The 18379-nt window shown below is 44.8% G+C and overlaps 1 protein-coding gene across 2 annotated transcripts in view; it reads right to left on the reverse strand.

Annotated features, from left to right (window-relative positions):
- LOC142560243 (uncharacterized) overlaps positions 1-16968 on the reverse strand; it is a 44303-nt gene extending 27335 nt beyond the window's left edge. For both annotated transcript variants that reach the window (XM_075672199.1, XM_075672206.1), the window contains exon 1: positions 16415-16968. The gene's annotated coding sequence lies outside the window, so the exon portion shown is untranslated. The remainder of the gene's footprint in view (positions 1-16414) is intronic.
- Positions 16969-18379: the final 1411 nt, after the last annotated feature.

The following is an 18379-nucleotide window of genomic DNA, read 5'->3' on the forward strand; positions in this document are numbered from 1 at the left end:
GTGCCTCGCATGTTGTCCGCCGGACTTTGCTGTCACGAACTGCAGAAAGAATCGTCCATCCCTCCGTTACGACGGGCAGCCACGCGGCAACGTTTTCAGCGTTGTATAGAGAACGTGCGACGTAAAGAGCTACCGTAGTCACGTTGACCTGCCTGGACGTGCTTGTGGCGCGGAACAACGCGCCTGCGTGCCACACCCTTGTTTTGGTTGCTGCTGGTACCGGACGCACTAATGGCTTAAATGCCACGTCCAGCTGACTCCTAGGTACTTTGTGCACAAAATAAACGCAGTTACTTGCAAAGTTTATATTCATAAGCGCGTTCCACCCACCTTCTATGTAATTTCTAGTGTTTCCTTGTTTTATAAATTTCGTTAACTGACATCACACCTTCAATATGGAAATATTGGAGCGATGATGTACATTTACGTAGAGTTACCAAGGGCTTGCCTCAACCCTGCGCTCACGAACCAGCAATTACCAGCGTGTCTGGTGAAATTGCTACTGTGTCTGCCAACCACACCGTGGCCATGATTGATCGATGCAACTCTTCTTTGAGAAACGCACGCGGGCCTTCAATGATCGATGCTCCGCAGTGCAGCTGGAATCGATGAGCACATCCGCTAATGTTCACCGATTGGCTCCCTAGACACGCACACCTTCAAGCATTTTATTTGTTTCTTTCTTTTTCTGCTCGTATCGCAACTGTGCTTCGCGGTTGAGACATGTCCGTGCTTGGGACGCAATTGATCTTCGACTGGTGAGACGAAACACTGCGTTACGAGTTACTTCTTCTGTGACTTTGCTGCGTTTATCATTGATTTCCTTTTCTTTTTACCAAGCGCAGCGGTAGTTAAACATGCTTTCTCTGCCTCCAAAACACTGTTTATAACAGCACGTGCTCCCCATATACTTTCTTTCTCTGTCTTTTAAACACTTGGGCAACCTTTTGGCCAAATTGCAAGGACGTCGGCATGTGTTACAGAAGATATATGACAGATTGTAGTGTTTTTTAAGCTAGTACCGCATAAGTAAAACTGGCAATTAAATTCTCACCTAAAGTGTTCATGAATATACGTGAGGGCTAAGCAAGCCTTAATTCACTGAGCAGTGTACCGACGGTCAACGCGATACGTAAACGCCAAACTTCGTGCTTCAAAGCCTTACGCGAGGAACTTCACAGCTTCAGAACACGGCAAGCTCTTCGTATCCTGTAATGGCGCCAGCCGAGCAACCGAGACAAGGAAGCATTTTTCCTACATCTTCAACACGGCCTCCCTATTTATAAATAAGAATATTGCCTCATATCGTACGAAAGAGCCGATATGATTTCTTGTGATCCTAAAGTATATTGAACACGGTGGTTAAGACATAGCATATTAAGGGCTCTTGATAACGCATAAATCATGTAGAGAACGGCGTTGAACCGCACGCGTACAAAAAGTATATTCGTAAGAGTTTACTCGCTATTTAAAATTACTCACGAAAACATAAAGTTCTGAAATGCTTATTTTGTGTATTAAGCACGTATGCTTGTCATTCACTTCTACCGCTGCGCGCACTTGCGCCAAGTTCCCTCTGTTCAACATCAGCTGTCGCATACGTCAACCTATAACAATAATTTCACCGTCTTAACTATTCTGTACGTTTTATTTATCTCTGTTGTTCTAAAAAGAGCTGTCGAACTAGAAAAAGAATACTAAGTTTGAAACCTTGGTCAGAAAGCTTTTCGTTCGCAAGGGCTCTTTGTCACTAGCTAGTCGCCTAGGCTAATGGTATGTCGAGCATCAGGATTCGCTGGAATTCTACGCGAAAAAAATTCTAGCGGGAGAGGTTTTCGTTAATAGGGGCCCTAAGGCCGAATTCACAAACCTTCCCGTTCGTAAATCCTCTTTGCTACACGCCCGGTCGCATTCGCTAATAAAAAAGTACAGCATCAGGATTCCTTGGGATTTGCTCTTACGAACAATTCTTGCGTAAGAAAATTTTGTAAATATGGGCTTTGAATTGTGCGTAAAATATATAAGAGTTTTAAGGGGGCGTTTATCGAATAAACAAGTCAGCACAGATGGTAAGCAACGCTCATTCTAAAGGAAGTAGCACTATTCCCGATATCATGAACAATGCAAATTACATAAGTGCGAAAGCTATCAAATGCGGCCAACAGTCAACGAAACCAAGGATAGCATAGGGTTCTATGTTTTCTTTGAATTGAAATATAGAAATGATAAAGTAAGTGCAAATGAAAGGAGACAAAAAAGACATGTCGTAGGTAGGAACCTAATCAACATCTTCGCATGACGCGAGCAATGCTCTTACCAAATGAGCTACCACAGCGCTATTTTCCCATCCACTTTTCTGGGTATTTGCGTAAGTGTATATACTATCTATAGCCCTGGGAGTGTTAGCCAGCGCCAAAACTTACGGCCACGGTGGCTTACGTAGGACATCCTTTCTGTAGTCATCACGTTACTACGGGATGCCGCACAAAGAATAAACAAAATGGATGGGAAAGCGGCGCCGCGGTATAGTTCAATTGGTAATAGGAAGGAGCTTTAGTTCTGCTCAACGCAAACTCGGTCTGTTAAGGCGAAAGTTGAAAGATGCTACACCCGAGTTAAAGCTGAAGGCGTACAAAACAGTTGTACGGCCCACACTGGAATACGCATGTATAGTCTGGGATCCGCACCAAGTGGGCTTGATAAGGTGGAACGAATTCAAAGACTAGCCGCACGGTTTATCTTTAATGCTTATCAAAGCACGCAGTCTGGCCGGTTTGCACGAACTCGCAACGCGCAGAAAAATAGCCGGGTTGAAATTCTTGTGCCAACTGTATAACAATAAGTTCAATTTGGACTCCAGACTATACTTGCGTCCCCCTGGACGCGTGTCTCCACGTACAGGTCACCCTCATGTTGTAATGCCCTATGTGCCGCGCGTTGATGCCTTCAAATGTTCCTTTCTTGTGAAAACTATAGTCGATTGGAACAAACTCGACGCAGATGTATTTATTGAAAGGCACACAACTGAATCATTTGAGCGTAAACTGTCATGTATTTGCTGAATGCATTGTTTGTTTATTGCGGAACTGGTGTTACGTGTTTGTGGAAAATTCATTTTCCCCTACCCCTGTAACAGCCCGCAAGGGATAAACGTATTGGAAATAAATAAAAAAAAATAGCATCGCAAACATAATGTATGTAAGTTAGGTTCCCACTTGCAGCAAGTTGTTTCTTCATCGATTTTCATTCCCTTTTCTTTTCGGTGAAAAGGTAGACAAAACCCGGGGCGCTACGCCGACCAAAGCAAAATTTAAAAGAAAAGAAGACGTTTCGGCTCCCACATGGGAGCCTTGTTCCCAGGTAAAATAAAGGTGTTCGAACAGCTCGTTTGAATAGTCCTGAACACATGACGCAGGAAGCACGCATGAACTGACGGCAGATCGTCATCGCTCCTGTTCAGAGTGTGTGGCATAGTCTGAATCATGAGCGACTCAAGATAAAGGAGTCAAGGGAGCCCTTTTTCCCTAGAAGGTGCACGTGCCTTCCCCCAGTCGATTGCGTGGTCGCTTGAAGCGGCATGCTCAGCCAAACACTGAATTTCACATTTTCTTTTCTCACGTCATATTTGTGCTGTTTAAGACACCTTTCAAAGTCACCAATTTCGCCAATATACGCATAGTCACAATCCGCACATGGGACAACGTACACAACACCTGGGAATTTATCTTTTGGTAATTTGTCCTTAACATTGACGAGCGATTGTCGTAGTCTCTGGTTTGGAATGTGTGCCACTTGAACATTGTCAGAACGCAAAACACTTCTCGGTATTTCAGTTGAACCAAAAAAAAAAAGGACAAGTAATTCACCCTATACTTTCCTTGCCTTCATTGCCTGTTAACTTCATACGATAGTGACAATGACCCGCCGTGGTTGCTCGGTGGCTATGGTGTTGGGCTGCTGAGCACGAGGTCGCGGGATCGAATCTCGTCCACGGCGGCCGCATTTCGATGGGGGCGAAATGCGAAAACACCCGTGTGCTTAGATTTAGGTGCACGTTAAAGAACCCCAGGTGGTCGAAATTTCCGGAGTCCCCCACTACGGCGTGCCTCATAATCAGAAAGTGGTTTTGGCACGTAAAACCCTATAATTTTTAATAGTGACAATGAAAAATCGGGCCCCTCGGTTCCCCTTCTTGTCGTCCGTAAGCGCGGCAAGCTAGACGACGCAAATGAATGATATACAGTTGTTCGAGTCAATCCCTTATTTCAGGGATTACCATACAGCAGCGTTTTAGCATAATCTTACCCCACTACCGCGGAAGTTACCGCCCTTGCACAGGCACCCATGTGTAGTAGCGATGTGCCCGCGCATGCGCAGTCTTAGGACGCGCACGGCTCGCCAACGCGCACTATAGCCCTGTCTAGTATACAGGATGTTTTTTTTTTAGCTGCACCAAATTTTTCAAATTAGAAAAAATATTAATCACGGTAACGTTATGTTTACCATTCGAGCGTACGGATTGGAAGCCTCTAGATACAGAGCAATTTCCGCACTTACGTGCGTGATTGGCGAAGTTGCGGTAATTAAGTTTCTAATTATCAAGAACAGGTGGCTACAGCCAATAGCTGATCCTCGACACTACCTATTCCAACAATCAAATTCTGAATAGAGCGGAGTTCATGAGCGAGCTACGCGAACAATTAGTTCCCCTTGGAAGGCTCCTTGAAACAGAAGCTGGCCAGAAAAAAAGCGTCTGTGTCGTCGATGTCGCCGTCCCTCGCCTTTCTTCATGTCTCCGAGGTCACCGCCTGTCCGTCCCCGCGAGGAGCTTGCGTTATCTTCTATCGGCGACGTTGGCCTAGCGCTTCAATGCCGGCGGGCCGCCGAATTTAATTCGTCATTCCGTTGGGCGGCACGTGTCCACTTCCACCAACGAAATGCCGTTTCAGGCTTTTGGATGAGAACGACGTTTAGTCAAAATTCACTTTCTCCGGGAAAGCTGTCTCAAACGCGCGCGTGCGAGTTGCGTAAATAAAAACGCGTAAACAGATAGGAACATAACTTCGCGAGTAAAAGAAAAAGAAAGAAAGGAATACCATATGGCGACTCTACAGACTGATATGATGCCGTGCCTGCAGTATCTAAAAGCCCAAAGAGCGTGGTTGGCGCTACAGCACCAACGTGGCGTGGCGCTCAATGGAATGACGAAGTAAATTTGGCGGCCTGTCGGCATTGAAGCGCTAGGCCAACGCCGTAGACAGCAAGGAGATAACACAAGCTGCTCGCGGGGCCGAAGCGGCGGTGACTTCGGAGACGTGACGAAAGGCGGGAGGACGACACAGACGCTCGACGACACAGGCGCTCTTTTTCCAGCCAGCTTCCGTTTCAAGGAGCCTTCCAAGGGGAATTGTTCGCGTAGCTCCCACATGAACTTCGCTATTCAAAATTTGATCGTTGGGATAGGTAGTGTTAGGACGGGCCCCAAAGCACTACTTTGCTGTAGCCGCCTATTGTTGATTATTAGAAAAGTAATTACCGTAACTTGACCAATTACGCACGTAAGTGCGGAAATTGCTCTATATCTAGAGGCTTGCAATCCGTACATTCGAATGGTAAGCATAACGTTATCGTGATTTACATTTTTCGCATTTTAAAAATTTAGTGCAGCTAAAAAAACACTATAATTCTCTATTAACGTTCTACAGGAGCTTCGACATAGCCTTTTCACCAATACCTCATAACAATCTCGTATAATAGTCTACCTTTTCTAATGTCATTAAGTCATCATTGAATAACTTTATAAAATGCACATGTAGACATCCGACAGCTGCATATGTATGCATATGTCGTGACTGCAGGCACTTTTTCTGGTTATTATTGATGCGGCCTATAAACAACACACGAATGCGCTTTTGCCACGAAAAACTTCAGGACGAAAAAGGTTGCTTCATTAAGCTGTGGCCCTGCTTTAGTTTTGCTTAAGTCAATCCGCTCAGTTAAACAATATCAAAAGGCTACTTTACCCCCTTTCAGAACGGAGAGAAACGCGTGGCGAAATTCCTCGAAGCTTATGTATACTAATGGATGCATACATCGATTTAGATTCAAGTTCTGTCCGAAGAATTTCGCGTTCGCGCACCTCCCTGATTACGTAGTCCCGACTGTAAGCATATTTTCCAGGCCCCTATAACTTCATTTCTTACACAGAGCACGGGTCCAACCTCGACGTTCTGAACAGTTCTGAACAAACTATATATACAATACGAATAGACTCACTGATCATGTACTTATATGATTTGTTCTCTCGTCCCTACTTTCAGTTTTAAAACCATAAAAAGGCGAATTGGTAGTTTTCCACTTTGTAGCCACTACACGTAACAAAGCGATGGATGAGAAAGTAACAATACACAAGCGATATCTCGTTATCTAATAAGTTTTCTCTAGAAAAAAAAAAAGCATTTTAACCTTGCCGGCTGTACTTGTCCTGAGCTAATCAGCAGAAGAGACAGCAGGATGGACGAAAAAAAAACTGCAACAAAAAAATTGGGGGCTCCTCAAGATACACTTCAGTGAAATGCATGCGGTATGGTGTGGGGGTTTCGCCCGATCTTTACCTTCATGGTGCTGTCCTTGTGTACCATTTGCTGAGGACAATATTTCTTAATCAGTGTTTCAACCGGCGGCGGCAGCATTGGCGTTGCTTGGCGTGGATCCGGATCGAGGCATGAAGCCGAAACACCGAGGGCTGGCGGGACATGCAAGATCTTGGCTCCGGCACAGAGATCGGAGTGGTAATCTCGAGCGATCACTTTCGGTGATGCGATCACTTCTGCGAGATCATGTGTGGCTCGGTACGAGACGCGTCAGCGTATACGGCCAACAGTGAGCCAAACTTGCTATTTGCGCACTGTGCTATGGACGCTGCATCCCGTCATACTTGTTGAGACATTTGTACAGTACTCACGGTGTTCCTTTGTTATGTTTGTCTGGTTCCTTTCGTTTACGTCTGTTGAGGAGTACAACTGCATTCTATATTCTAGTCTGCCCAAAACAAACCAATGATTCAAGAGGCTCCAGCCACGCGAATTCAAAGTTGGAGATACTAAAGAGAGTGGTTAAAGAACGGACTAAAAGGAACAAGGCCATAGAGAACCATCGACCGGACCCGACAACGATTTACTGAGCAACAAGGATGGATATACAGAGCAAAAAAACGGAATGTCATCCGAGCTCAAGGCACACGTTTCGTGAAAGAAGCGGGCAAACTTCTGGGCGCCACTTCTGCTGTCACCCTGGGAAGAGGTGAGTGCTCTTGTAAAGCGTCTACAGCTTTGTTTCTGTCTGTTAGAAGCACAACTTCACTCTATATTCTAGTCTGCCCATATAAGCTGTGATCTTGTCACTGTATTCTAAAACAGTTACAAACTCACTTTCCGCGTCCTCTTCTATGAGATGAGGCTATATCGCTGCGTGTACAATACTTCGATGCTTCCGGTACATAGTCACCCCGAATCTCGCGAAAGTGATTGCATTCTCGAAAGTGATTAATCGATAATAGCGGCCCAGATTTTGTCGTTTCAGTTTTTCGCCTCTTTTCGCGTCGACGGCGAGAGACACAACACCAACCGACAAAGGTACAGGACCGCCGAAGTCATGATCTGGCACATCCCAGCCCTTGGCATTTCGGCTTCTCGCCTTCCGCCGCGTCGACGAGTAAGGATCAGGAGCCGAATTCGCGAAACTTTTCGTTCATAAGTGCTCTTTTGCCACTGGCTGGTCGCCTTCGCTGATGATATTCCCAGCATCAGGATTGGCTGGAATTTGCTCTTAAAAAATTAAAATTATGGGGTTTTACGTGCCAAAACCACTTTCTGATTATGAGGCACGCCGTAGTGGAGTACTCCAGAAATTTTGATCACCTGGGGTTCTTTAACGTGCACATAAATTCGAATCCCCTTGCCGGGGTTCGATCCCGCGACCTCGTGCTCAGCAGCCCAACACCCCAACACCATAGCCACTGAGCAACTACGGCGGGTAGAATTTGCTTTTAAGAACACTACTATACTTAAGAGATCTTTGTGAATACGGGCTCAGTAGTCTACGCCGAGTGACGCAACTTTAGGCAAAGCCGCTAGAAACGCTGAACGTGTTTAGGTGCACTCTTGATCTTATAGCGTTCTAGTGGCGTCGACACTTCGGTGCCCTATAACCGCATCCAAACGCCGCGCTGCTGTCTCTACTTCTTCCTCCTCTCGACGTGGCGCTCGCGAGGGAATCGATCAGCATAAAAAGAAAGAATTAAATTATGGGGTTTTAAGTGCCTAAACAACAATATGATTATGAGACACGCTGTAGTGGGGACTCCGGAATAATTCAGGCCACCTGGGATTCTTTAACGTGCACCTATGTCTAAGTACACAAGTGTTTTCGCATTTGGCCCCCATCGAAATGCGTCCGTCGTGGCCGGGATTTGATCCCGCAACCTCGTGCATAGCAACGCAACACCATAGCCACTAAGCAACCACAGCGGGTCGATCAATACCATCATAACGCTGAAGGCTACTAACGTCCTGTAGAATGGCATTAAAAGAAATATTGCACAATAAAGCTTGTTGCTGGGACACTTGGTTCATTATGCTGAAGGAGACGCAGACAACGATGAGAAGAGACTGGCGCAATTCAAACGTGCGACAGTTCAAGTCACTTCTTTCTCGTTCGTTGCGCAGTGCATCTTTCCTTCAACGTCGCTGCATGAGTTGACATCTATGAGAAGCTCTGCCACACTCACAGGCGCAGGTAAATTCCTCATCTCGAAACACGGCAGAAAAGCTAGATCTATGTAGATGTAGAGCCTTGGAGTTAGTGGCACATACACACTCTGGGGGGTTGGCCAAGAACCGGGTAGTTCAAAATAAAGTAATCAAGAAATGTAAAAGAATTCAAACAAAAACATTGAGAACAGGTAGGTAAACTTTGCTCACGCACCTGTTTGTGCTTCTTTTTCTTTTCCTTTCTTCAGATGTTATGCCTCACAAGATTCCTCTGTGAACTGGTCAGAGTGCCTAAACTAACATATACCCTACCACCATTCGTCGACATCACCATTCCAAGATGCAGCGGGAAAAGTTCGAAGAGCTTGTCTTGTATTCTGATTAAACTTCCTTCCGGTGACGGTCAGCAATCATGGCGTGTTCTTGATAAAAGTCCATTGCTTTGTGTGGCGCTGTAGTTCCGAGGGCTGCACTGTATACATGCTCGTCGCCATGCACCGCTATCCCCTTCGTTCCAACGCCGCATCATAGCGTATAGCCGGGGCTACAGCAGTCTGCATCAGGCCAATCTCTTTGCGTACTCTGTCTTGCCTTGCAAATTAAACGATTCTCCTCTCTTTCCAGTCGTACGAGGCGGACACATGCAACAACTATACATAAGCAAGAACGAAAATTGTGCGGGTGCCGAGGCTCAAAATAAAAAGGAGGAGGGAGAGGGGGGACTTTCCGCTATTATGTCTCTCATAGAACACTGTGCAATTGCGGGATGTTAATCCCAACCAATTATTAATTGATAGGCCACGAAACAAAAAGGTACCCTTTACCTGAATGTAATAGAACCTACAAAGACAATCTATATGGGTTACTGGGAATGGACGCTTCGCTTGAGGAGAAATGTTTCCTAGTCCGACGATAGAACCAAAGCCCATCTGACCAACGCACTCTTTCTGCAAACTGAGCTAACCAGGCGGTCAGAAGCTGACAGAGCGAGAGCTGGCTAGTCGACAAATCGAAGCGCTGGAACACTGATCTAATTAACGAGTTCTACGGAAACATGCGAGGTGAGGATATGTATTAATGAAATAGAAAGTTGGTAGTCACCTGAATGTAGCCTAACAACACTTTATAAGTGCAAGAGTTCTTTGATACAGGTGTTCTTTTAAAACAACCATGATGCCAAATTAGTACAATCTTGCTTATCTATAAAAAAAAGATAAGCGAGTTAGCAATTACACCAAGACAAAAGCTATGTGAAACACCAACTCCGGATAAATTAAAATGTGAAACGCTGAATTTGAAAACTATGAACGTAGTCTTCTGTACGCTCGATGACGTCTCTGCGCTGTAAAACAAATAAGGCATGTCCCAAAAGTTCGTGCAATCAGTCAGCAAAAAAGTGGGAGAAAGTGTAGCGGCTCCCATCTCTCGCTCTCACCACTCGAAAGGGCCCAGTTGACCTTTAGTACGAGCCGGACTGCGGTATGACAGGACAGAATTTTATACGCGCACTTTTTGCAACTCAATTTTAGTACAGGTGGGCAAACATCAACTGTTCCGAATACGAATCGAATACGAATAGTAAGTATGCAATTATCGAATCGAATACCAAATAGTTAAACACAGACGCATATACTTAGTCAAAATATTTATATCGGTATAATCAGGTACTACGTTTGTACTGACTAGTGAAAAAAAAAATACAGCTAGCTATGAGGGCTTCCTCACGTTTCCTCCTCATGCTTCCACTGCACCCTCCTCCTCCGCTTTCCTCCTCGCGCTATATTCGCTCTCGCCGTCTTTCATCCGCCACTGCGCTCCGCGTTCGCTCGTTCATCGTTTCCTGTGCTCGTTCGTTCGGTTACGCCGAGGGAGGACGAGGCACGCCGACGCTCAACGCAGGAACGGGCGCCTAAGAGCTGCGCTCCAAGGATTGAACGCATAGCTTCTCAACATTTTTATAGCGTGGGTGCAAACAAGCTTTCAAAGACTGAATGGCCGCGGTATGACTAGCTCTCCAAAAGCTCTAAATAAATGTTGCCAAAAACGATAAGAGTTGTGGAAAAAACAAAAAGCTGTCGAAGCACTTCTGCGGCCTAGATATATGCGTGTAAAAGGACCCGTTGCAAGAAAGACGTCACTGGTTGTAACGTCAAAGATGAATCTCCTACATGATTAGGCTGCCAAAAACACTAACTGACAGACTACAAGTAAAAAATCACAGGCTCTCATGTAGCGTTCCGCTGCGAAACCGAAAATAAAGCTTGCATTACCCATCCTATTCTCGCACTGCTTCTAAAATTTTTCTCGTCGTTTCCTTTCTGATAATTTGCTATACTTTTTTTTAGCAGACGAGGAACAGTAACCAGACTTTAACAGTCGGTTGTTGTGAAATAGTTGGTTAGTTCCAATATTCGAAAATACCGAACAGTTCATTTTCGAATACGAATACATACGAATAGTTGGTGTGTAATAGCCGATTCGTATTCGAAACTTCGAACACTCGCCCTCCTCTAAATTTTAGTCTTTGCAGAAATGGAGATCAACGAAAAGACGGAACAAAGAATCAATATCAAATTTCTTGTGAAATGAGGCATGAATGGTGCAGAAAGGCCTATGGAAAGGATGCCCTAAAGGAAAGAACTGTGTTTAAGTGGGTCCAGCGTTTCCGAGAACCCAAGCAACCCAAGACCCAAAGGACGATGCAAGACCAGGACGCCCCTCCACCCCGTGCGAAGGTGAAAACATCGATCGTGTGCGTTCTCTTGTGCTCAGTGACCGGCGAATGATTGTTAGGATGACAGCAGAAGCACTTGGTTTGGGGAAGCCATTCATTCACCGAACGTTGACTGAAAATTTGCCAATGAAAAAGGTTTGCGTCAAGATTGTGCCGAAACTGCTAACTCCTGCGTAAAAGTTGCGGCGAAAAGAATGTGTTATGGATTGGAAAAGTTTAGACGACATCTATAAATTCTTGCAAAGGGCCGTCACCGGCGACGAAACTTGAATTTACGAACATGTCATCGAGTTGAAGTCGCAGAGCAAGAAGTGGAAAAGGAAAAACGAACCAAGGTAAAAAAAAAGCGAGAAAGAACAAAGCAAAAATCAAGGCCATGCTGATCGTGTTTTTTGACACCTATGGAACTGTACACCAGGAATTTTGACACGAAGGACACTGTTAATGCAGCTTTCAACGTGTAGGTCCGGAAGCGTGTGAAAGATCGTATGTGCCGCGTGCGATCAAATTTGTCGAAAAAAGGGTGTTGCATTCTTCCCCAAGGTAATGCTCCTGTGCATTCTGCACTGATAGAACACTAGTTCTTGACATGCAATTTCATCACTGTACTAGAACACCCTCCCTAGTCACTGAATTTAGCCCTTTGCAACTTTTGTTCCCCAAATGCAAAGTGTTCCTCCGGGGGTGGCATTTCGGGGATGTGACAATTCAAGGGACCTCTCTACATACTTTACCAAGAACATACATACATACATACATACATACATACATACATACATACATACATACATACATACATACATACATACATACATACATACATACATACATACATACATACATACATACATACATACATACATACATACATACATACATACATACATACATACATACATACATACATACATACATACATACATACATACATACATATGGTTACTAATGGCACGTTTTACTTATATTTTTCTTTCTCCTTAAAGGAAAATTTTGCAAGTTCTTCCACAAGGAATTTTTACAGTGTCGGATTTTATTTTTGCACCCTTTCTTGTTTGTATGTGTGTGAAAAAGCGCAATGCTCGCATGAAAACTTGTTTTCCTACACACACAGCATAGGCAAATAAATTACGCTTGCCGAATAGTCGAACAGGTGCAGTTTCGAAGTAGATACTCTTAATTTGTAATCTATATTGGCTCAAATAAAAGATTAGGGCCTGTATTGACAAAAGCTCTTATGATACACTTGTTCTTTAAAGAAAATCCCAGCCAATGCTGATGCTGGAGAGAATTTTAATGGCAGCAAGGCGGAGAGGTCAGCCTGAGTGAAGTGCCTCGATAGCCTGCTGCATCACGCCGGGGAAGGGGCTTGGGGGACACACTATTAGCGAAGGCGGCCGGCCAATGGCAAACAACACTTACGAGCAAGGGCCGGTATGCACAAAAAAGTTCCTACGGAAAAATTGTTTGCCGCCAAGAACAGATCCCAACCATTCCTCAATCACGCGGGTACATTATTACCTGAGGCGGGTGACAAAGCACACGCAGCACTTACGAAAAAATGTATGCGAATTCAGCGCAAGATCCTTTTTCTTTTGCCCGAGAAATTCAACGCGATAATTTGATATTTTTCGTGGAAAAAAAAGAAAATTTAAAGTGGTATTTGTTTTAAGAGGGCAGGTATCCGTTATTTTAGACGGTGACTTGAAGGTATTTTACGCCAAGGATGAAAATTTTGGTAACTCAAGCAGAAAAGAATACGCCGAAATTGTAGATTACCGAAATTTCCTCGCTCTTTCTGCATTTTTACTACAAATGTGCATAGTTGTGGCTAATTGTTGCAGCCGATAAAGTACGGTAACGCCGCAACAAACTGCTGCTACCAAGAACGCGCTTGCGGTAGGCAAGAAGTTCGTGAACGTAGTGAGAACATAGTAACAGAACCAAACTCTAATTTGTAATTTGTGGTCAGAATCATGCACTTGATACTGAGTACTCAGATCTAACACTTAGGCACTGAGTATACCACCTGCTTCAAGGAGGAATAGCCATTTTTGAACCAAGTGCTGTGGGAAGAATAACGCGTCTTTTTTCTTTTAGGTAACGCATTATTAACAGTGGCACACATAAGTATGTGATACTTGCCTATTAGAAATAAATCAATAACATGTGCTAAATATTATTTTAATTAGTTCCTTCTGCGAAAATGTAGCAAGTGCGGAATCGAAGGCGGTCCGCGCTTAAGGTGTGTCCGTTACCATGGAATTCTATAAGATTAGCAGCAGTTCTGAGATATTTTCAATATATATTCGTGTTCCACGTAACTTTACCTCAACACACAAGGAATACGTTGTGTGATTATAATAAGTTCAACGTCAATCCATTTTTTTTTAGTTTGAGGAGGCATATCTCGAAACTATTAGCGTCATGATTCCAATAAATTTAAGTGGGCGTGCTATGAGCCCTAACCGTCTTTAAATCCGCAATTGCAACACGTGCCATAATATGTTTTACCTGCAATGCTACTTATAGTAAACATTTGTCAATCAGGTAGGTAATCAGTGATTATCACATATTAACTCATGTCAACTGCCACTAGATATAAATTGTCGGAAAACAGACATTATTTATTTTACATGCTGCAGCCCCATAGGAGGGCTATTGCAGGAGTGGATTAATACAGTGCTCAACGACAAAAAAATGAAGTGACATCAACAATGACTCTTCCAACATTAGCAACTTTAATTATTAATAGAACAGCCAAAGCACTCGAAAATCGTTTTCTTCTATATTAAAAGCAGCGAAGCGATGAAATACATATACATAAAGCATAAGCTAAACATAAGTAAGAGTTACACACACTTGTTTTCATAAAGAGCACTTTCGAATTCGCTTATCGGGAGTGAACGAAGGCAGCCAAGTAAGGAATTCCATACTTCTAAAGTGCGGGGAAAGAAACTGTACTTGAAAGTATTTGTACGGGCATAGAAAAGGATAATATTGAGCTCGTAGGAGTTACGCATGGAACATGGCTTAGCGAAGAATAAGCAAGCTGTGTTTGAAGTATGATAGGACATGTTTATTATGTTGCCCACAAATTTTAATGACACCACGTCAAGACGTACTTAAAGTAATGTTTGTTTCAGCGCAGGGAGGGCAGACGAGGGTGAAAATAGCGGTCGTACCGGTGAAAACTGAAGCATACAGCTTTCTTTTGAACTGCTTCTAGTTTATTATGTTATTTTGGTTATGGGGTGACCACACAGTGGCGGCATAATCGATAATGGGGCGAACAAGAGTTTTATACAATAAGAGTTTGGTAGCCTTTGGAGCCTTCTGCGTAGTACGACGTAGGTATCCAAGTTGTTTTAGGGTCTTAGAACATGTTTGATCAATGTGTGGAGACCATGAGAGATAGTGCGTAAATGTTACACCAATGTATTTATATTGTCAAACTGTGGTTAAAGATTATCCATTCAAGAAATATGTCACAATAAATGGCGCCGCACTTTTTGTGAAGGACAAAATAACATTTTTTTAAATTAATGTTCATCTTCCATTTTTCACACCGAGCACCGAAAGAGGCGAAGGAATCGCTCAGTCCCTTATGATTAGTCGCAGAGTCAATCACGTCGTTTAAGGCACAATCGTCAGCATAAAGACGTATGCATGAAGAAACATTTTTTGGTAAGTCATTGACATAAAGCAATAAAGAACCCAGGACTGATGACCTTGTGGAAATGTTTTTGACGTATTGGGACCGGTTAGAAAGAAAACTAGCAATTCAATCGAAGAGACGGAAATCTTTCGTACCGCATGTAGTTTTTGCAAGATGGTGAGAATGAAGTACTGAATTGAATGCTTTAGAAAAATCAATAAAGATAGTGTCATTCTGTTTAGCGAGATCTAATTGATAAGCAACATCATGGGTGAATTCGGCTAATTGCGTGATAGTGCTGAAACCGCGACTAAAGCCATGCTGAAAATTAGAACATTGTTCGATTCAAGGAAATCGATTTTGTGTTTGTTAAATAATTATTATGAGTTTGTGCTTCTAAATCTTCTCCGCTATACTGCCTTCAAGAAAATTAGTCCTTCCTTTTTGAAGCAAATGCAACACAGAGTGACAAAACAAGCGTACAAGCCCGGCTGAAGATAACTCGTGGTTTGGTGATAACAGAACGGCAACCACGGAAAAAGTAAGCTAGCCCAGCACGGTTGCTTGAACTTGTCCGGCACACAACATGGTAAATCTTGAATGCGTGACGCGAGCGAAGTTCAGAGAAGCACTGTGGCCGAGGCCAAGCTAATATGGCCCGGATGCGACCGAATGCACGCAGTGCTTCCACGGGACGAAGCGCACGTGCAGTGGAAGCACTGACGAAAAAAGCAACGACGCACTGCCGCCGTAAGCCGTCTTTAGCAAACGCTGAACCTTGAATAGTCCAGGTAGCAAGTCTTACTGGCGCTTGGTATAGTTGCTTCTTGATGTAGGCTTCCTCACGGTAAGAGTTCGATCAAGATAGGTCGATGTTTTTGTTCCTTGAGAAATTTGCCCCACAGTAATGCCAGGCGAAGCTGCCTTGGCGCAGGTCTGGCACGACCTCTGCCTGCCGAAACGGGCACCCGATATCTAATCGGACAGCGTTGGAGGGAAAAGCACGTGTAGCCAGTTTTAACTTGAGCTCGTTCTTTGCAACCGACGCACAGTAGCCGTTGAGGCAAACGCAATCGTACCGCGCCATCACAGCCCTGATCAAGCGTGCGACAACACTACCGTCCCAAGCTGCAGCTTACGCGCTCGATCATCTCTCGAGCTGACGCGGACGTTTCACGCAAGCGTAGGCCGGCGCGGACACGCGCGGGGGCCTGTTGCGCGAGCGCGCAACAGTGCGCCTCTCCCCCAACTGACCTGCTACGGCTGCTGCTGGTCGCTGGTGCTCGAGGCGGCCAGGCCGCAGTTCCCGGAGGGTCCGTCGCCATGGGCGCGCCACAGCGCGAATACTTCCGGACGGACGACCCTCGGCGGTGTTGCGGCCAGAAGGCTCGTCTCCAGGGCAACGAGCCGACCAACAAGCTTCGTTCGTGCTCAGCATTGTCCGGCTCGATATTCGCGGCCACAGAGCCGATGACGTGCCCGGCGTCGTTTGGCGGTCCAGTGGTTCCTGGGCGATCATTCTCGTTCGGCGTCCAGCCACACGCCGGTGTTCCGTGACGCCCGTTTTGGTGGCGGACGGCATCAATAGGCGTGCCTCCCGCGACTCAATAAGGCAAGCGCTGTCGCCGCTCGTGTCGAGATGTCAATTAATCGGCGGCTGCTTTGAGGCAACGCAAACGGAACCAAAATGCGACGAAAAGGTATCTTTACAAACGCGGAGTGCGATTTGTCGCTGTGATGTCACATTTGTACGTTCACAAGGAACCATTCCAGTCTCTGAATCGCTCAAAGGGGCCCCACTCGACGGAATAATTAAGACTTTGTCGAGCGACAAGAAAGAAAAAGCCCTTGCAATTTATCAAAAGCAAATTATGCACTCCTAGTATACTTGAAGCTCGCATTTCGATGGGGGCGAAAAGCGAAAACACCCGTGTGCTTAGATTTAGGTGCACGTTAAAGAACCCCAGGTGGTCAAAATTTCCGGAGTCCTCCACTACGGCGTGCCTCATAATCAGAAAGTGGTTTTGGCACGTAAAACCCCAAATATTATTATTATACTTGAAGCTGTAAGAAGTATACGTAGATTTTCATACAGCAAGGGAAGCGCTTAACAGCAAAGTTAGCAGGAGAAGCTGGAGATTTTGAGTGCAGTGTTTGTATCAATTGCAAGCAAGCTCGCACATGAATTCGTTAGAAGTGTATAAGCATGGAGGCTTCAGCGAATTCCTCATTAATATCTAAAAATTGGCGCAGAAAAGGAAGACAATTACAAGCGTAAAGCCAAACGAACACGGCACTGACTTCAAGCAATACACCAAACTAACACCACAATAAGAAAGTGAAGTGTGTCTCTATCGTCTCATGACAATAAATTGTGCACAGAATGCAGTTCAGAAAGATACGAAAACCAGCGGAACATGAAACTTCCTGTGAACGTACGTGAGAACGCACACTGCTTCCACGCCTGTGCATGAGCACACTGTGCATCCTTACTTGTATTGGGTCGAATTGCACCATCAGATCAGACAGCACCACGTTACGTCTACTTTCGTTCTACTAATCACTGACGACCTATGAAGGTATACAAGTACACGAGGTATCTTCATAAAACAGGTCGCGCGCGTTTGGTTTACTGATTTATGCTCTGAAAAATGATCTAGTCGCAATAACTATTTTCCAGAAGTAGTCGCGTTTCTGTCTCATTTGCGCTTTCTAATTAACAAGCGAAAAAAAAATCTAATTCGCGTGTGATGCTTAAGCTGCTCACTATTCCCCAACCTTCTTGAACGTAACGAAAGTGCGGCCTTTCAGTAGCAAATTAAGTGTACCCCTAAGGTGCGTAAAATGCCGCCTCCGCGCACCAAAATATAGACCGATAAATAAGTTCGCGCACTTAGCGGGAGTTATAGTGAGCTAAGATGAAAAAGAAAAACTCGGTGCCCTTCCACTCTGTGAAGAAGGATAACCAGCGAAGTTGTGTGTGTGGGCCCCTTAATGGCGAACTGCACCTCCGCCGCGGGTCAGCCCGCCATTACACTATTTTCGGGATCGGTCCAGGTATGAGGAGTGCTTAACGCCTGCTTCACCTCCGCCACGGGTCGGCCCGGCATTGCACTATATATCTTCGGGATCAGACCATGTATGGGGAGTACTTAACGCCTCCTTCACCTCCGCCGCGGGTCGGCCTGGCATTGCACTATCTCCGGGATCGGCCCACGT

Source organism: Dermacentor variabilis, chromosome 1 (assembly GCF_050947875.1).
Source record: "Dermacentor variabilis isolate Ectoservices chromosome 1, ASM5094787v1, whole genome shotgun sequence".
Lineage (NCBI taxonomy): Eukaryota > Metazoa > Arthropoda > Arachnida > Ixodida > Ixodidae > Dermacentor > Dermacentor variabilis.